This window comes from Mesocricetus auratus, unplaced genomic scaffold (genome assembly GCF_017639785.1).
Source record: "Mesocricetus auratus isolate SY011 unplaced genomic scaffold, BCM_Maur_2.0 Super-Scaffold_100004, whole genome shotgun sequence".
NCBI lineage: Eukaryota > Metazoa > Chordata > Mammalia > Rodentia > Cricetidae > Mesocricetus > Mesocricetus auratus.
Genome location: NW_024429189.1, coordinates 117,142,621 through 117,158,447, shown reverse-complemented (window position 1 = coordinate 117,158,447; position 15,827 = coordinate 117,142,621).

Genomic DNA, 15,827 nt, shown 5'->3' with positions numbered 1-15,827 from the left:
CCAGGTAAGCCTTTTTTTGTTTTGTTTTTTTTTTGTTTTTTGTTTGTTTTTTCGAGACAGAGTTTCCCTGTATTGCTTTGGAGGTTGTCCTGGAACTCGCTCTGTAGACTAGGCTGACCTCGAACTCACAGAGATCCCCCTGCCTCTACTTCCACAGTGCTGTGATTAAAGGCATCTGCCACCTACACGCTCGGCCCAGCGTAAGCCTCTTACAATGCAGCAATCCAAATCAGACCAAATCAAGCCAAATTAGAAAAGGCCCAGGTTTAATGGGTAAAATGTTCCTGGATGATTTTCCAGCCCTCCAGAGAGGAGACAGGAAAGAGAGATCCAAAAACAAGGAGTCTTTTTTGGGGGGTAGTTTAAATACCCTGTGGGAGTGGTTTTGAGCAGCCCTGGGAGGGTCTGCTGTTTGGAGGGGTTTCCTGAGGGAGGCAGGGTCTGTGGAGACAGAGACAGAGAGAGAGAGAGAGAGAGAGAGAGAGAGAGAGAGGGAGCAGGGAATGGGAGTGGAGTTTTCAGAACACTGGGGATTGAAACCAGGCTTCTTGTGTGCTAGGCAAACATTTTACCAAACGGGTTACATCCCCAGACTGGGAGCTGCTCTGCTCTTTAAGAACCTTGGACCAGTGGCCGCAGCCTCTGAGGTGAGAGTCAAACATAGCCTTGAATCCAGGTTAGGACAGTGGCTGCTTAGATTCTGGGGACATGTGAAGTTATGGCCTGAGTTGGGGATGTCCTTGGGTTTTCCTTGTCCCTTTTCAATTATGAGCACACGGCTAGATTTAGAGGAGCTTTTTGGGTGAAGGAAAGAAGGCTTGGGAGCAGGGAGCTGGGGAAGGCTGTCCCCAGAGAACTGAGGGCCTTGGGGTAAGTGCTTCCTCTTCCCCCACTCCACCTACCCCTGTTCCAAGTCCAGCTTCCTTACCTGTGAGACGGGCCCAGCAAGTTCTGATCCTGCCAGAGATGTCAAGGGAAGTCACATCTGATGTGTCCAAGATCATGACACTCCACTAGAACTTTTGGTGGCTTTCTTTTGTTCTCAGATAAAGGGAGGGGAGCCCTGGAGTGTGGAGGGTAAGGGAGCCTCAACCTTTACAACTTCCAGACCACCTGGTCTTCCCCAGTAACTGACACTGACTTTGCTGTGATCTCTGAGCCTTTGTATTTCAACTTTTCCCCTTGGCCTAGGAAACTTACTCCACACCTGCACACTAGCCCCATCTCACAGGGCCCTGGCTCTTACTAGATGTGCTACTGTAGTTCTTTTGTTGTTTCGTTTGTTTTTCGAGACAGGGTTTCTCTGTTTAACAGCTCTGGCTATCCTGGAACTCACTTTGTAGACCAGGCTGGCCTCAAACTCACAGAGAACTCCCAGCCTCCCAGTGCTGGGATTAAGAGCACATGCCACTACTGCCCGGCAAAACTGTAGTTCTTTAGCAAAATTTCCTGAAGTGACCCATTACAGGTTGCTGACTCTCTCTATCTCAGGATTGGTGGTCCCATGAGGTTGGGAACGTCCCCCAGCACCTAGCACAGTGCCTGTCCACAGCAGGTGTTTCATACAAGCCTTCTGGACGAAGGGAGGGACGAATCTTGTTGGTGGTCTGCAGTAGTGCGGCCGAGCGGCTTCAACGACAAAAATTCTCCTGCCTTCTCCTCCCAGGTGCTGGGATTGAGGCACAAAGCACCACACAGATTAGGAACAGAATGTACAGAGAGGTTGGGTAGCCTGCCACATAGCAAAACACAGCCAGAATCAAATTATCTTTGGGGAAATCTCGCAGTCCAGGGCTCAGAAGTGGGCAGCTAGAGTTATCGAAGGAGGCGATAGGACCATATGGACAGAGGAGTGTCGGGGGCCGTGCCCCACCCTTCCCTGTTTTCTCCAAGAAGGCAGTTCGTGGCTGTTTTCATCAAGGACGACTCAGGTGACCTTCAGGTTGGGGCCTAACGGGTCCCAGGGGCTGGCTGGGTGGAGGGCCTGGGTTGGCCCGCTGGCTTCTATTGCCCCTTTGCCCGCCTGCTGGCTGCGCACACAGATTACAACTTCCCCTTCTCCGCGGTCTTACGCAGGCTACCTCCGGCCCGCCATTGTCTCATTGTTTGCTGAGGGAAGCTCCTGGAGGAAATTAACCTGCCGCTCACCCGGAGCTGGGAGTTTCTGTACCAATCCCCAAAGGGAATGCATGGGGCGGGGCAGGCAGGGGTCTGTAGCTGACAATAGGGCAGGAGGAGATCACATGCAAGCTAGTGTGCAAAGCAGGGGCCAAGCTGGACCTGTCCGGAGCCACGCTGTGCGCCAGGGAACTAGAGAGTTAGATGCAGGGCAAGGATCTTGACTTTAGGGATCCTGTGCAGTAGCCTCAAAGTCAAAAGTCTCAGGAGCCAGACAGGTGACAGAAACCTGAGGCCTGTGAACTGAGTCTCGGTATAGTATAGCCCAGGCTGGCTTTGAAATCCTCCTGTTTCAACCTTCCAAATGCTGCGATTACAGGCAGGCACCATTGCCCCGGCTTCGGTGTTTCTCAAGATGCGCATCTGGCTGCCAGTATGTCCTTGACTCCTTGGCATTCGCTGGGAAAAGCCATGCTCATGTTTATACATTTTAAATTGCGTTTTATTTATTTGATGTGCATGTAGTGGCTGCGGTTTGTGCCTGGGCCGTGGTGTGAGTGGAAGTCAGAGGCCATCGCCAGAGTCAGTTCTTTCCTTCTAGCGCACGGGTCACGTGGGTGCCAGGGGGGGAACTCAGGTGATCAGGCTTGACAGTGAGTCCCTTTACTGGCTGTGCCACCTCACTGCCCTCCCGCTTTTTTGGCTATGGTTCTGGGTTGAGTTTTGTGCAGGATAAACTAGTGCCTGCCACTGAGCGATGACCCCAGCCCTCATGGTGGCACTTATTTTTCTCTTAATTTTTTTTTTTTTGTTTTTAGAGACAGGTTTTGTCTTTGTAGCTTTGGAGCCTGTCTTGGCAGTTGCTCTGTAGACCAGACTGGCCTCGAACTCACAGAGATCTGCTTGTCTCTGCCTCCCGAGTGCTGGGATTAAAGGCGTGTGCCATCAATGCCGGCCTCTTTTCTTTTTTTGGCTTTTCGTGCCTTAATCTTTATTATGTGTGTATGGGTGTTATGCCTGCGTGTGTTTGTGTACCACATGTGTGCAGTGCCTTCAGAGGCCAGAGGGCTTCAGATTTCTTGGGACTAGAGTTATAGATGGTTGTGACCCACCAAGGGAATGCTGGGGGAATTGAACTGCAGGCCTCTGGAAGAGCAACCAACACTCTTAACAGCTGAGCCATCTCTCCAGACCCTTCATGCTGCTACTTTGACCTTGCTCCTCTGTGGTAAGAGTCAGCCCCATGCCATTTTTCAGTCTCTTGGGAAAAAGAGTTTAATCCTCAAGTTATGGGACCCTTAAATGAATTCATTATTCAATTAAACACCTTTTCCTGAATTCCTACTGTGTGACTGTATTGTGCCATGCATCAAGGATACAGAGATGAAGGACCAATGTGGACCTTGTCTTCTTGTTGTTGTAAGTCATATGATGTGTACAGGTTCATAACTTATATATTATGGTATCTCTTATGGGCAGACAAAGACTCTAAGGAGTTATCATTTAAGTCAAGGTAAAGGTCAGGCGATAGCGCCAAAACCTCAGCGGGTTGTGTCTCTAGTTGCAGGACAGTTTGGAACACTGAAGGTAGCTACTGTTGCATCCCTTTTTCCTTTTCTCCTGTTGCTTAGTAGTCTGGTTTGTGATGTAGCCCTGGCTGACTCCAATTTACGGCAGTCCTCCTTGCCTCCCAGACACTGGGATGTTAATCTTATACCACCATATCTGGCTTCAAAGGCCAGTATTTTGGTTTCTAGAGATCTGTGGAGGTTTTATTAAAACTCTGAGTAATTTGAAGGTATATACTTTATACTACAAGTGACTATAAAATACTAGCTGTCCTGAAGATAGGCCTGTAATCCTACTGTTTGGAGGATGGAGGCAAGAAGATCAATTCAAGGCTAGTCTTGAGGTAATATAGTTCAGGGGTGGAGATCTTGGATGTGAAAGGCTCAAGGTTTGATCCCTCATGTCACCAACCTCCCCTCCCCCAAAAAAGGTCAGCCTCAAAAAGAAAACAAAGCAAAAGAAAGGGTGTGTGTGTATGTAGAGATAGCTCAGAGATTAAGAGAACTAGCTGCTCTTCCAGAGGACTTAAGTTTGATTCATAGCATCCACATGGTAGCTCACAACAATCTGTAACTCCAGTCGCAGGAGACCCAACACCATTCTCTGACTTCCTCGGGCACACAGATGTACCTGCAGGCAAAACATCCATATTTCTAAAATAAAGATAAAGAAAAAAGCCAGGGATTGGTGGCACACGCCTTTAATTCAAGCACTCGGGAGGCAGGGGCAGATGGATTTCTGTGAGTTTGAGGCCAGCCTGGTCTACAGAGCTAATTCCAGGACAGCCAAGCAGCCAAGGCTGTTATATGGAGAAACCCCATCTTCAAAAGCCAAAAACCAAACCAAAACAAGACAAGTTGTTTAGGACTGTGTAAAAAGACCAAACTGTCTCAAGGAAGTGGGAACCAGGTCAAAAGTCCCCAAGCCCATTGCTTGGTGGGTCTCAGTAAGTGTCATTGCTTGGTGGGTCTCAGAAAGTGTCATTGCTTGGTGGGTCTCAGAAAGTGTCATTGCTTGGTGGGTCTCAGAAAGTGTCATTGCTTGGTGGGTCTCAGTAAGTGTCAGATGTTCAGATGTGAGGCAAGACAGGGAAGGAAACTAAGTGGCCTTTAAAAAGGGAGAAAAGGGTTCCTGAAGACCAGAGAGGATAGGAGGTTCTTGGAGGAGGCCCGCTTTTGAATAGTGCAGGGATGTGAAGAAGAGCTAGCCTAGGGATGAGGGACCACCCATAATGAGGAGAAAACAGACACCTAGACAGGGGAGGCAAGCTTGAGAAGGTCACTTCTACATGAGCTATGTTTTCACTGTGAAATGGGCATCACAGTCCCTGCCTCACTCGGCAACAGGTTCCTTTATCTGCTGAGCCATCTGTTTATTGCTGTGATGTAAAGTCAAGCCCCTGGTAGGGTTCAGTCAAGGCACTTCCAATAGTAGCTTTATTTCCCTGCTCCCCAGAAGAAAGTACTCACAAAATATCAGCTGGAAGAACCCTCAAAGATTGTGATGACACACATCTATTTGTGTGCTCATCAGATGTCATTCAGCAATCTATAGCTGACATTTAGCAATTTCTCATACTTTGACAAATACCAATAATTCATCACTAATCTAGTCCAAAGTCCATTCATCCATCATGTCCCATCTATCCTTATCCATCACCATGAACACAGCACCAACCCACCATCTGTCTGCTTGCCAACCTCATCCATCTGTTTCTCATCCATATACCCATTCAGACAGATACCTAATCAGCTATCAGTCTTCCATCTGTCTACCCATTGTCCTCCATTCATCATCCATCTAGCCACCATTCACTAGCCTCTAATTTGCTTCTCTCATGCAAATAATTTGCTCATTATCCATCTATTCTTCATGTACCTATCCATCTATCTCCCGACCATCTATTCACCCATTATTCCATTCATTTGTCCATTCACTATTTCACATGTATTTATATTTTTAAAATCTGTTTTTATCTTTTCTTTTAAGACAAAAACTTTAAATTGTATCTATCTATCTATCTATCTATCTATTTATTTGTGTGTAAGGCAAATGCATAACATGGAGCTCATGTGGCTGTCAGAGAATACCTTGAAGGAGTCAGTTCTCTCTTTTTGTAGGGAGTCTCAGGGCTCCAGGTCATCAGGAAGAGGCAAGGGCTATTACCAGATGAGCCTTCTCTCAGACACGTTTCTTTTTCTTTTTGCGATAGGGTCTTGCTGCAGCCCTGGATGTCTTGTTGAAGTCTCATTGACTTCAAATTCGTGATAATTCAACTGCCTAAGCCTCATGAATGTTGAGATTACAGGTACCACCACATCCTACCAAATTTATTCTTCATTTTTATCATCATCAAATAATCATCAACTTTCCAATTTATTCTTTATCATTCCTTCTTCATATACATTTCAGTCTTCATTCACTAGTTCATTAAATATTTGCCATCTATTAGCTATGTCCATGATCATCTATTTATCTTCCATCTACACAGCTACCTATAATTCATCTAATCATTGTATCATGCATTTATCCAGCCAGCCATTAATTTACAATTCATTTACCATGTCACCTGTCAGGGAGTATAAGCTAAGAAAGCAGACTAAATAAAGCTACAATCTGTCCTCCAACAGTTCAGAGTCTAGTAGAACAAGACCCACAAGCCAGGAAGGAATTGGACTAACATGGCAGCTCCCACACAAGAATTATGACTGCACCATCTAGCCAAAGAGGACCAGCCATGAACTCCATCTAAGGGAGTGAAGAGTTCACAAGCGAGGTGGCCATGCAACTTTGCTTTTTTTCCATTTTGGGGACTGGAACCTTGAGCAAGCCAGGCCCCTGCTACAGTCCTGGACCTGAATTGGGTCTTGCGGATAATTAGATGTTCCTCTGGTGTATCTGTGGGGGGAGTTTTGGAGTGGGGATGTAAGTATGCACCGCCATACTGAGAGTTATTACCACTACAGAGACTTGTAAGCAGGTCTCTGGCCTCGTAGACTAACCCCATTTCCATTGTGGAAAGCAGTAAGTACTTAGGGGAGGGAAATAATTGAAGCAAACCTTTTTCTAGTGGGGGACACTGTTGTTTCAGGATCTGGAGAAGATGGGCAAAGAGGTTTCCTTTAGACCTCGGTGACCCTTCTGGGAGAGGTGACAGCAGAAGTTACAGGAATACAGTTCTGGCAATGGGCAAGGCCAGACATAGTGGCACATGCTTCTAATCCCAGATGGAAACAGGAGGATCAGGTGTTCAAACTCAACCTAAGTTTCATATGAGTTAGGGGCCAACTAGGATTATGTAAACCCTTTGTTAAAAAACAAGACTAAAATTATCAACAGCTGAAAATAATGGTTTTGGGATGGGAGGAGACAGGGAAAGGCGAAGAACACTTGCAATGGTTTATCCTCATTGTCTCCTAGGAGGGCTGGGTGTGAGGTCCAGTGTCTAAGGGCACAAAGCCCGAGGATCTGAATCCAATCCCAGCACCCACGTTGTTAAAATGAGGAACCCGACTCACACAAGTTGTCTCTCACCTCCACACATGTGCACACATGTACACACAAAGTAAGTAAAAATGTCATTAAAAATTACAGTCTCTTAGGAGGCACACTTTTGGGTAGGTCTGTGAAGGTATTTCCGGAGAGGGTCACCTGGGGAGGGATGACCTACCTGAGCGTGGCATCATCCCGTGGGCTGAGGTCCTGAACTGAAGGGACAGGGGAAAGCAGGCTAGAGAACAGCATGTGTCCTTTTCTGTGTGACCGAGGGACGTGATCAGTCTTCTGAGTGCCCCCCCTCATGCCTTTTTTACCATGATGGACCAGACCTCAGACCAATAGCCAAACATTTCTTCTTCTTCTAGATGCTTTTGTTGGGCAGCAACAATAAAATTTTGTCACAGCAGCGACAATAAAACATGTACTAGGTAAGAATGGATCAGAAAGACATTAGGGGCTAGATGATAGGTCTGTAAGCACTTGCCTTGCATCCTGCACATCTGATGCCAGCCCTGGGATGGTGGAGAAGTAGGTCCCTGAGGCTGACTGGCTGTACACTCTACCTCCTTGGCAGATCTCTGGCCAATGAGAGACTTTGTCTCAAATAATAAGGGGGACAGCACTTAAGGAAACAACACCCAAGGTTATCATCTGATCTCCACACGAAGGCACATAACACACAGTTGCGTGCACACCTGCATACCCACATGTGCCTGTGTATACACATACATGGGACAAAACCAGTTTTTTTATTTCGTATGTATGTGGGCATGTGTGTACCACACAGCACGTGCCGAAGTCAGAGGACAAGTTATAGGAGTTGGTTCTCACCTTCCACCACGTGCGTTTTAGGAATCAAACTCAGGCCACGAGGCTTGGCAGCGAGCACTTGCACTACTCAGCCACCTCGCCAGCCTTGGAAGCAGACCTGTAGTATGTCCTTGCTGCTGTCTCTGCTGCTGTTATGGTGGCAGCCGCATGTTACTGAGCAGAGAGCGCGTTGAACATGGCTACAAATGTTCTGAGTGTTATCCCATTTCATGCCCCACCCTCAGAAAGTGTAAGAAATTGTTATGGCTCTTAACCTCCGCTATGCACAAGGAAGCCATCCCTGAAAGGTTAAGCGAGGGTTCAATGATCATGGAGACACAAACCACATAGCCACTGTGGTGGCCTGAAAGCAAATGGCCCCCCAAAGGGGGCGGCACTATTAGGGGGTGTGGCTTTGTTGGAGTGGGTGTGGTCTTTTGGAGGAAGTGTGTCCCTGTGAAGGCGGGCTTTGAGGTCTCATATATACTCAAGCCACACCCAGGGTCACAGTTCACCTCCTGTTGCCTTGGATCAAGAAGTAGAGTCCTCCAGCACCGTGTCTGCCTGCACACTGCCACGCTCCCAGACACCATGTCCCACCATGATGATAATGAGTGACTAAACCTCTGAAACTGTAAGCCGACCCCTCAGTTAAGTGTTTTCCTTTATGAGAGTTCATCATGATGTCTCTTCACAGCAATAGAAGCCCTAACTAAATCAGCCACCATTTCTCCCTTGAGAGGAGGGGGCAGTGTTTAGTCATATCCTAATGGCGAGCCATCTCTCCAGCACCATCTTTCTTTTGGGGACAAGATCTCATACAGCTCAGGCAGGCCTGAAATGCGCTATATGGTACAGGATGACCCTGCACTTCTGCCTGTCCTGTCTCTAGGCCAGGATTCTAGGATTCTACTGCAACCTGTTTATGCGGAGCTAGGGATGGAAGCAGCCAGTTTGCACATGTTGGGTGTGCACAGTTTGCACATGTTGGGTGTGCACAGTTTGCACATGTTGGGTGTGCACTTTGCACATGTTGGGTGTACACTTTGCACATGTTGGGTGTGCACAGTTTCAACAGAGTTGCGCCCCTGCACTGACTGCTTTCAGAAGTAACAATTCCTTGGCAGCAGTGACTGCCCCTCGATTGCTTGCTTGCTGCCTTGCTTGCTTTTGTGAAACAGGGTCTCGTGTAGCCAAGGCTGACCTCAAATGCAGCAGAGCCTGGCCTCAAGCTAGTGGTCTTTCTGTCTTAGCTTCTCAAAAGATGGGATTGCTGCTGTGCGCCACTGTGCCTGGCCACCAGACACTCCTGTCAGTCATGGACATGGGACACTTTTCCTCTCAGTTGTGTCTTCTCCCTTCTTCATGGCAATTGTCATCGTTGTTCTCTCTCCCTCTGCATTTCCAGTGCTGGGGATTGGAACCCAAGACTGTATGTGTCAGACTAGCTCTCTGACACAGGGCTCCTACACTTCTTTCGGTTATCTCGCCTACTTACTTTGTGACTTTTCAGCGTATAAGTCTTTCTCTTCCAAGGTAAATTTTATTTCTAAGTATTTTGCCCTGTTTAATCCTTTTGCAGATGGAATTAACTTCCTTTGCTTTTTTTTTTTTTTTTTTTTTGGCTTTACGAGACAGGGTTTCTCTGTTTTGTTTTGGAGGCTGTCAGTCCAGCCTGGCCTCGAACTCACAGAGATCCGCCTGCCTCTGCCTCCCGAGTGCTGGGATTAAAGGCGTGCGGCACTACCGCCCGGCTAAATTGCTTTTGTTAATGTCCAGGTACCCAAGTTGACGGGTGGTGCACACCTGTAATCCTAGAATTTGGGAAGCTGAGAAAGAAAAGCAAGGTTACGGAGGCAGAGGCAGGCGGATCTCTGTGAGTTCGAGGCCAGCCTGGTCTACAAAGTGAGTTCCAGGACAGCCTCCAAAGCCACAGAGAACCCCTGTCTTGAAAAACCAAAAAAAAAAAAAAAAAAAAAAAAAAGAAAAGAAAAGCAAGGTTACGAAGTGAGGCTGTGTCTCAAAAGTAAGTAAATAAATAAATGAATAAAACAGTCACTGGTTTTTGTGTGAACATCAGCTTCTAGGGACTGTAAAAATGCCTAGGGTAGCTTAGAATGAGGAGACTTCTTTCAATTGAGACTTTCTTTTTTTTTTTTTTATGGTTTTTCCAAACAGCGTTTCTCTGTGGCTTTGGAGGCTGTCCTGGAACTAGCTCTTATTGACCAGGCTGGTCTTGAACTTAGAGAGGTCCACCTGCCTCTGCCTCCCAAGTGCTGGGATTAAAGGCGTGCACCACCACCACCCACCCAGCTCAGCTGAGACTTTCTCTCTCTCTCCCTCTCCCTCTCTTTCTCTCTCTCTCTCTCTGTTTTTTATTTTTTATTTTAATTTTAAATAGCTTGTTTTACATGTCAATCCCAGTTCCCTCTACCACCCCTTCTCCTCTTTTCTTTCTTTTTTTGAGGCAGGGTTTTTCTTTGACTTTGAAGGCTGTCCTGGAACTAGTTCTTGTAGACCAGGCTAGTTTCGAACTCACAGAGATCTGCCTGCCTCTGCCTCCTGAGTGCTAGGATTAAAGGCCTGCACCACCACTGTCTGGCTTCAGCTGAGACTTTCACACCTCACTTGCCCCATTGCGTTTGGGCCTGAGGAGAAGAGAGCATCAAGTGGCAGAGCATACAGTAAGACAAAGATGGTCATTTTATAGTGTCCATGGTGTCGGGAGGAAAAGGGACCAGAATCCCACTATCTGCTTTGTGGGCATTCCCCAAATGACCTAACTTCCTTGCAGTCAGATAGCCCTATACTGGGGCCAATCCCTCAACACATGGGCCTGTGAGGGACCGTGAACATCCCAGCCGTGGTAATCAGTATTGTAACGGGGCACACAGTTGCACACCTGATTGTCTAGAGCCATCAGTTCAGCTGAGCTGACCTCCAGCCTGCCCAGCATGGAAGAGAGACAGCCAGCCTTCTGCAGGAAGGGAGGACAGAACTAACTGCAGGCTGGCACAGCAGGACACATCTGGGCTGCTGCCGAGTGGAGCCTTCGTTGCTCTGCAGCTCCCTTCAGTCTGTCACTAGGCAGACAGTCTCCCTGACCGCTGGCGTGCTTTCCACACTCTGTGAACACTTCCTTTTGCAACAGAGAAAAAGCCCCCAGAGCCTCGTGCAGGCCACCAGATCCGGTTGGAGTTTAACGACATTGTTTTGTCTTCATTGTGCTTATTTTTAAGGTTACTTTCTACTTATGGCACAAGACGCTGGCTTCCCATTTATGGAGGGATCTAGAGTGTCCTTTTGAAATAAAACATTTATGGGTTTTTTCTTTTTATTGAAAATAGATTTTTTTCAAACATAGTATATCATGATTATGGTTTCCTCTCCCTCTACTCCTCCCAATTCCTCCACACCTCCCCTCCCATCCAGATCCACTCCCTTTCTGTCTCTCATTAGAAAACAAATAGGCTTCTAAGGGATGATGATAATAAAATATAACAAAATAAAATATAGTAGGGTAAAACATAATGTGTCACTTTGGAGTTGGACAACATAAACAAACAAAGGAAAGGATTCCGAGAGAAGGCACAAGAATCAAAGACCCACTCATGTGGGCATTCAAAAATCTCATGAAAACACTAAACTGGAAGTGTGTGTGTGTGTGTGTGTGTGTGTGTGTGTGTGTGTGTGTGTGTGTGTGGAAACCTGGTGCAGACCCGTGCAGGGCCTGTGCGTGCTGCTGGGTCTCTGTGAGTCGTTTGTGCTTTGATCACATTGATTCAGAGGGGCTGGTTTTCTTGGTGTGCTTTGATCGCATTGATTCAGAGGGGCTGGTTTTCTTGGTGTCCTCCATCTTCTCTGGGTTACACTCTTTCTGAATCTTCATCTGTGGGGTTCCCTGAGTCCTGACAGGAGTGCTTGGATAGAGACATCACATTTAGGGCTTGAATGTTCAAAGGTCTCTCACTCTTTGCATGATGTCTGGCTGTGGTCTCTGTATTTGTTCCCATCTGCTGCAGGAGGAAGCTTCGCCGATGATGACTAAGCAAAGCACTGATCTTTGAATAGAGCAGAATGTCATTAGGAGCTATTTTGTTACTACAATTTTTTTTAAACAGTAGCATTTGGGTGCCAGGCAGTGGTGACCCATGCTTTTAATTCCAGCACTTGGGAGGCAGAGGCAGATGGATCTCTGTGACTTAGAGGCCAGCCTAGTCTATAGAGTAAGTTCCAAAAAAAGAAGAAACAGTAGCATTTGGTTTAATCCTAGGTTCCTGAGCTGTCTGTTTTCTGGTTATTGATCACCCAAGCATTGTCAGGTATGGGATGTATTGGAAGTTCAGCTAATTCAACAATGGCTAGTTGTGAACAAAAGTTAAAAAAAATCTAGTAGTTTTTCAGTCTTACGGGACTGTATGTCTCAGCTAGTCTTCTTTTTTTTTTTTTCCGAGACAGGGTTTCTCTGTGGCTTTGGAGGCTGTCCTGGCACTAGCTCTTGTAGACCAGGCTGGCCTCGAACTCACAGAGATCCACCTGCCTCTGCCTCCCGAGTGCTGGGATTAAAGGCGTGCACCATGACCGCCCGGCTAAACCTATATTTTTTTAAACATAATTCTTTGTTGATTCTTTGGGAACTCTACACCCTGCACCCCAATCCTGCTCATCCCTAGTTGCCCCGTATCCTCTCCCCACCCCAGCAGCATGCCACCCCCAAAGTTAATTAAAAACAAAACAAATAAACAAGAAAGCCACCATTCTCCTCTGTGTTTCCAACACCTCTTTATTCTTCCTAGTGGCTTCGGGAGCTATGATGTGTTACACAATACATCCTTCTGTCCAGTCAACCCCACCTGCAAAATGCTCATTGCAATGAGTCATTGATCTAGTTCAAGGCCTCTGACAACACATCATCATCACTGGACCCTCACTGAAACTCCTCCCAGACACTCGCCACTGCCTGGAGCCAAGGACCAGTCCCTTGACGAACTCCAGCAGATGATAGATGGAGCAGATGTTAGGATGGGCCAACACAAGGCCCAGGATATGAGTCTGGGTGGCAGCTGAGCCAGCTGGTCTGGGTCACTGGGACCATCCCCCTCAGGCCAGGGACAGAGTCAGCTCTCCTATGCCCATGCCATTGGGGCCAGCTCTCCCATGCCCATGGCGAGTGGTGGGGCCAACTCTCCCACTACAGTGTCCAGTGAGGGGCAGGGTCAGCCATCCCAGAACCAGTGAAGGGTGGGGCCCACCCAGCATGACCCTTGGACTTGAACACAAATGGTTCCTATGACCACTCCCCACCCCCATTGCAACACGGGCCACAGACATCACGGCCCCAGGTGCAGGTCACTCAGATCAGTATGCCCCTAACAGCAACATGGTCCTTGGACGCCAACATGGCCACAGGTTTCAGCCTAGACCCCAGTCATCCATGTGGTCTTTAGTGGCTTTATGGGCCATGGACATCAACAGAGACCCTAGTTGTGGTAGGACCATGGACCCAGACATGGTCTTCACCAGCAGCCCAGCCTCAGGTGTCAGTGCAAGCCACTCAGACATGGCCCAAGCAGCAGCATGGTCCCCAGGTACCAGCATGGCCCCAGATGGTAGCTCAGACCCCTGACACCAGCCTGGCCCTTGATGATATCAGGAGTCACAGACTTCAACACTGACTCTGGCTGCGGCAGGGCCATGAACCCAAACATGGCCCTCAGCTGCAACCTGGTCCTAGAGGTCACCTTGGCACCTTGTGGTCACTATGGCAATGGGTAGCAGTGCAGGTCACTCAGATCTGCATGCCCCGGGCTACGGCATAACCCCCATGTTCCCACCTAGCCTCAGGGGACTGCCCAGACCCTGGATATTTGCACAGCCTTCAGTGGTATCAGGAACCATGGATATCAACCCAAACCCTGACTGAGGTAAGACCACAGACCCAAACATGGCCCTACTCTCAGGTTCAGTTGTCACCATGGCCCCAAGTGTCAGTATAGGCTATCCAGATTAGGAATGCCCCAGCAGCAGCATGGCCCTCAGACACCACCATGAACTCAGGTGTCTGACCAGACCCTGGCCATCCTCACAGCCTTCAGTGGTTACTGAAGCCATAGACATTAACACAGATCCTGGCTGGCACAGGGCCACAGACCCAGACATGGCCCTTGGCAGCAGCTCAGGCCTGGATGTCATGTTTCCGGGTGGCAGCACAGGCCACTCAGATCAACATGGCTCTAGCAACAGCATAGCCTCCGACACAAAAATGGCCACAGGTGGAGGCCCAGATATCAGGCATCCCTGTGGCCTTGGTGGCAACATGGGTCATGGACACCAATGTAGACCCTGCCTGAGGTAGGACCACAGCCCCAGACATGGCCCTAGACAGCAACACAGGCCTGTGCATCATCCTGGAAAGGTGTCAAGCAAGCCACCAATGTCAACCCATTCCTCACAGTCCTCATTGCCTCTGGTCCAGTCTATTTGGTGTTCTGTATGCTTCATGTACCTTGATAGGCATTTCCTTCTTTAGGTTAGGAAAATTTTCTTCTATGACTTTGTTGGAAATATTTTCTGTGCCTTTGACATTGATTTCTTCTCCTTCCTCTATTCTTTTTTTGTTTTTGTTTTTGGAGACAGGGTTTCTCTGTATTGTTTTGGAGCCTATCCTGGAACTCGCTCTGTAGACCAGGCTGGCCTGGAACTCACAGATATCCACTTGCCTTTGCCTCCCGAGTGCTGGTATTAAAGGTGTGCGCCACCAACCCCCCCACTATGTGCCTCCCCTCCTTCCTTTATTCTTAGTATTCTTAGATTTGGTCTTTTCATAGTGACCCTTATTTTCTGGATGGTTTGTGCCAGGAATTTTTTAGATTTAACATTTCCTTTGACTGATGTATCTATTTCTTCCATGGCGTTTTCAGTGCCTGAGATTCTCTCTGCCATCTCTTATATTTTGTTGGTGAGGCTTGTCTCTGTGGTTCCTGTTGAAGTTCCTAAATTTTTCATTTTCAGATTTCCCTCGGTTTGGGATGCGTGGCCTTGTTGAGGGGGTGTGGCCTTTTTGGAGGAGATGTGTCACTGGAAGTGGGTTTTGAGGTTTCAAAAGCTCACTTCACTCTCAGTCTCTCTCTCTGCCTGCTGCCTGTGCATCAGGATGCAAAAAGAAGGGGGAAAGATGGAATCATATTTTAGTTTAAAAACATTTTTCAAGGTATGTGATGGGAGGATGCAGGCAGTGAGCTTGGAGAACAAGCCAGTGTCTCTTTGCTCTGGGATCCTCCCAGCTGGCCTGTGAGCCTTAGGGATCTGCGAGTCTCTATTTCCCCAAGCTGAGATTATAAATGCACGCCACCATGCCCGCCTTTTTATTTTATTTTATTTTTTTGCACATGGCTTCTGGAGGAATCAAACTCAGGTTCTCGTGCATACAAGACAAGCATGTTACCAATTAAGTTACTACGCCACTCTAAGGCCACCCTGCTTCCTGCTGACGCAGCCTCTACCTAAGTCATCAGTTGCTATGTTTTTGTTTTTCCATCTGCTGTTGTAACCAGGTATTGCTTTGGTGAGCCCTAGGTGCCCTACATCACAGCCCAGCCCTGTCTAGCTCTCCAGCCCCTTCTCTCCCCTCAAGACCCCAACCTCCCTAGCAGCTCTCACGAGACCTCCTGCTGCCTTCATTTATCTTCATCTTCCTGGCTGGTTCTGTTTCCCCTTCCCACCCTCCTGGAGTCCCTCAGCATCGCTCCCACGAAAAGCCTTCCCTGACCCCTGTTCATGCCAGGCTGACTTAAGTCTCTACGACCTCAGCCTCCGTGTCCTTCTGCCAGAGG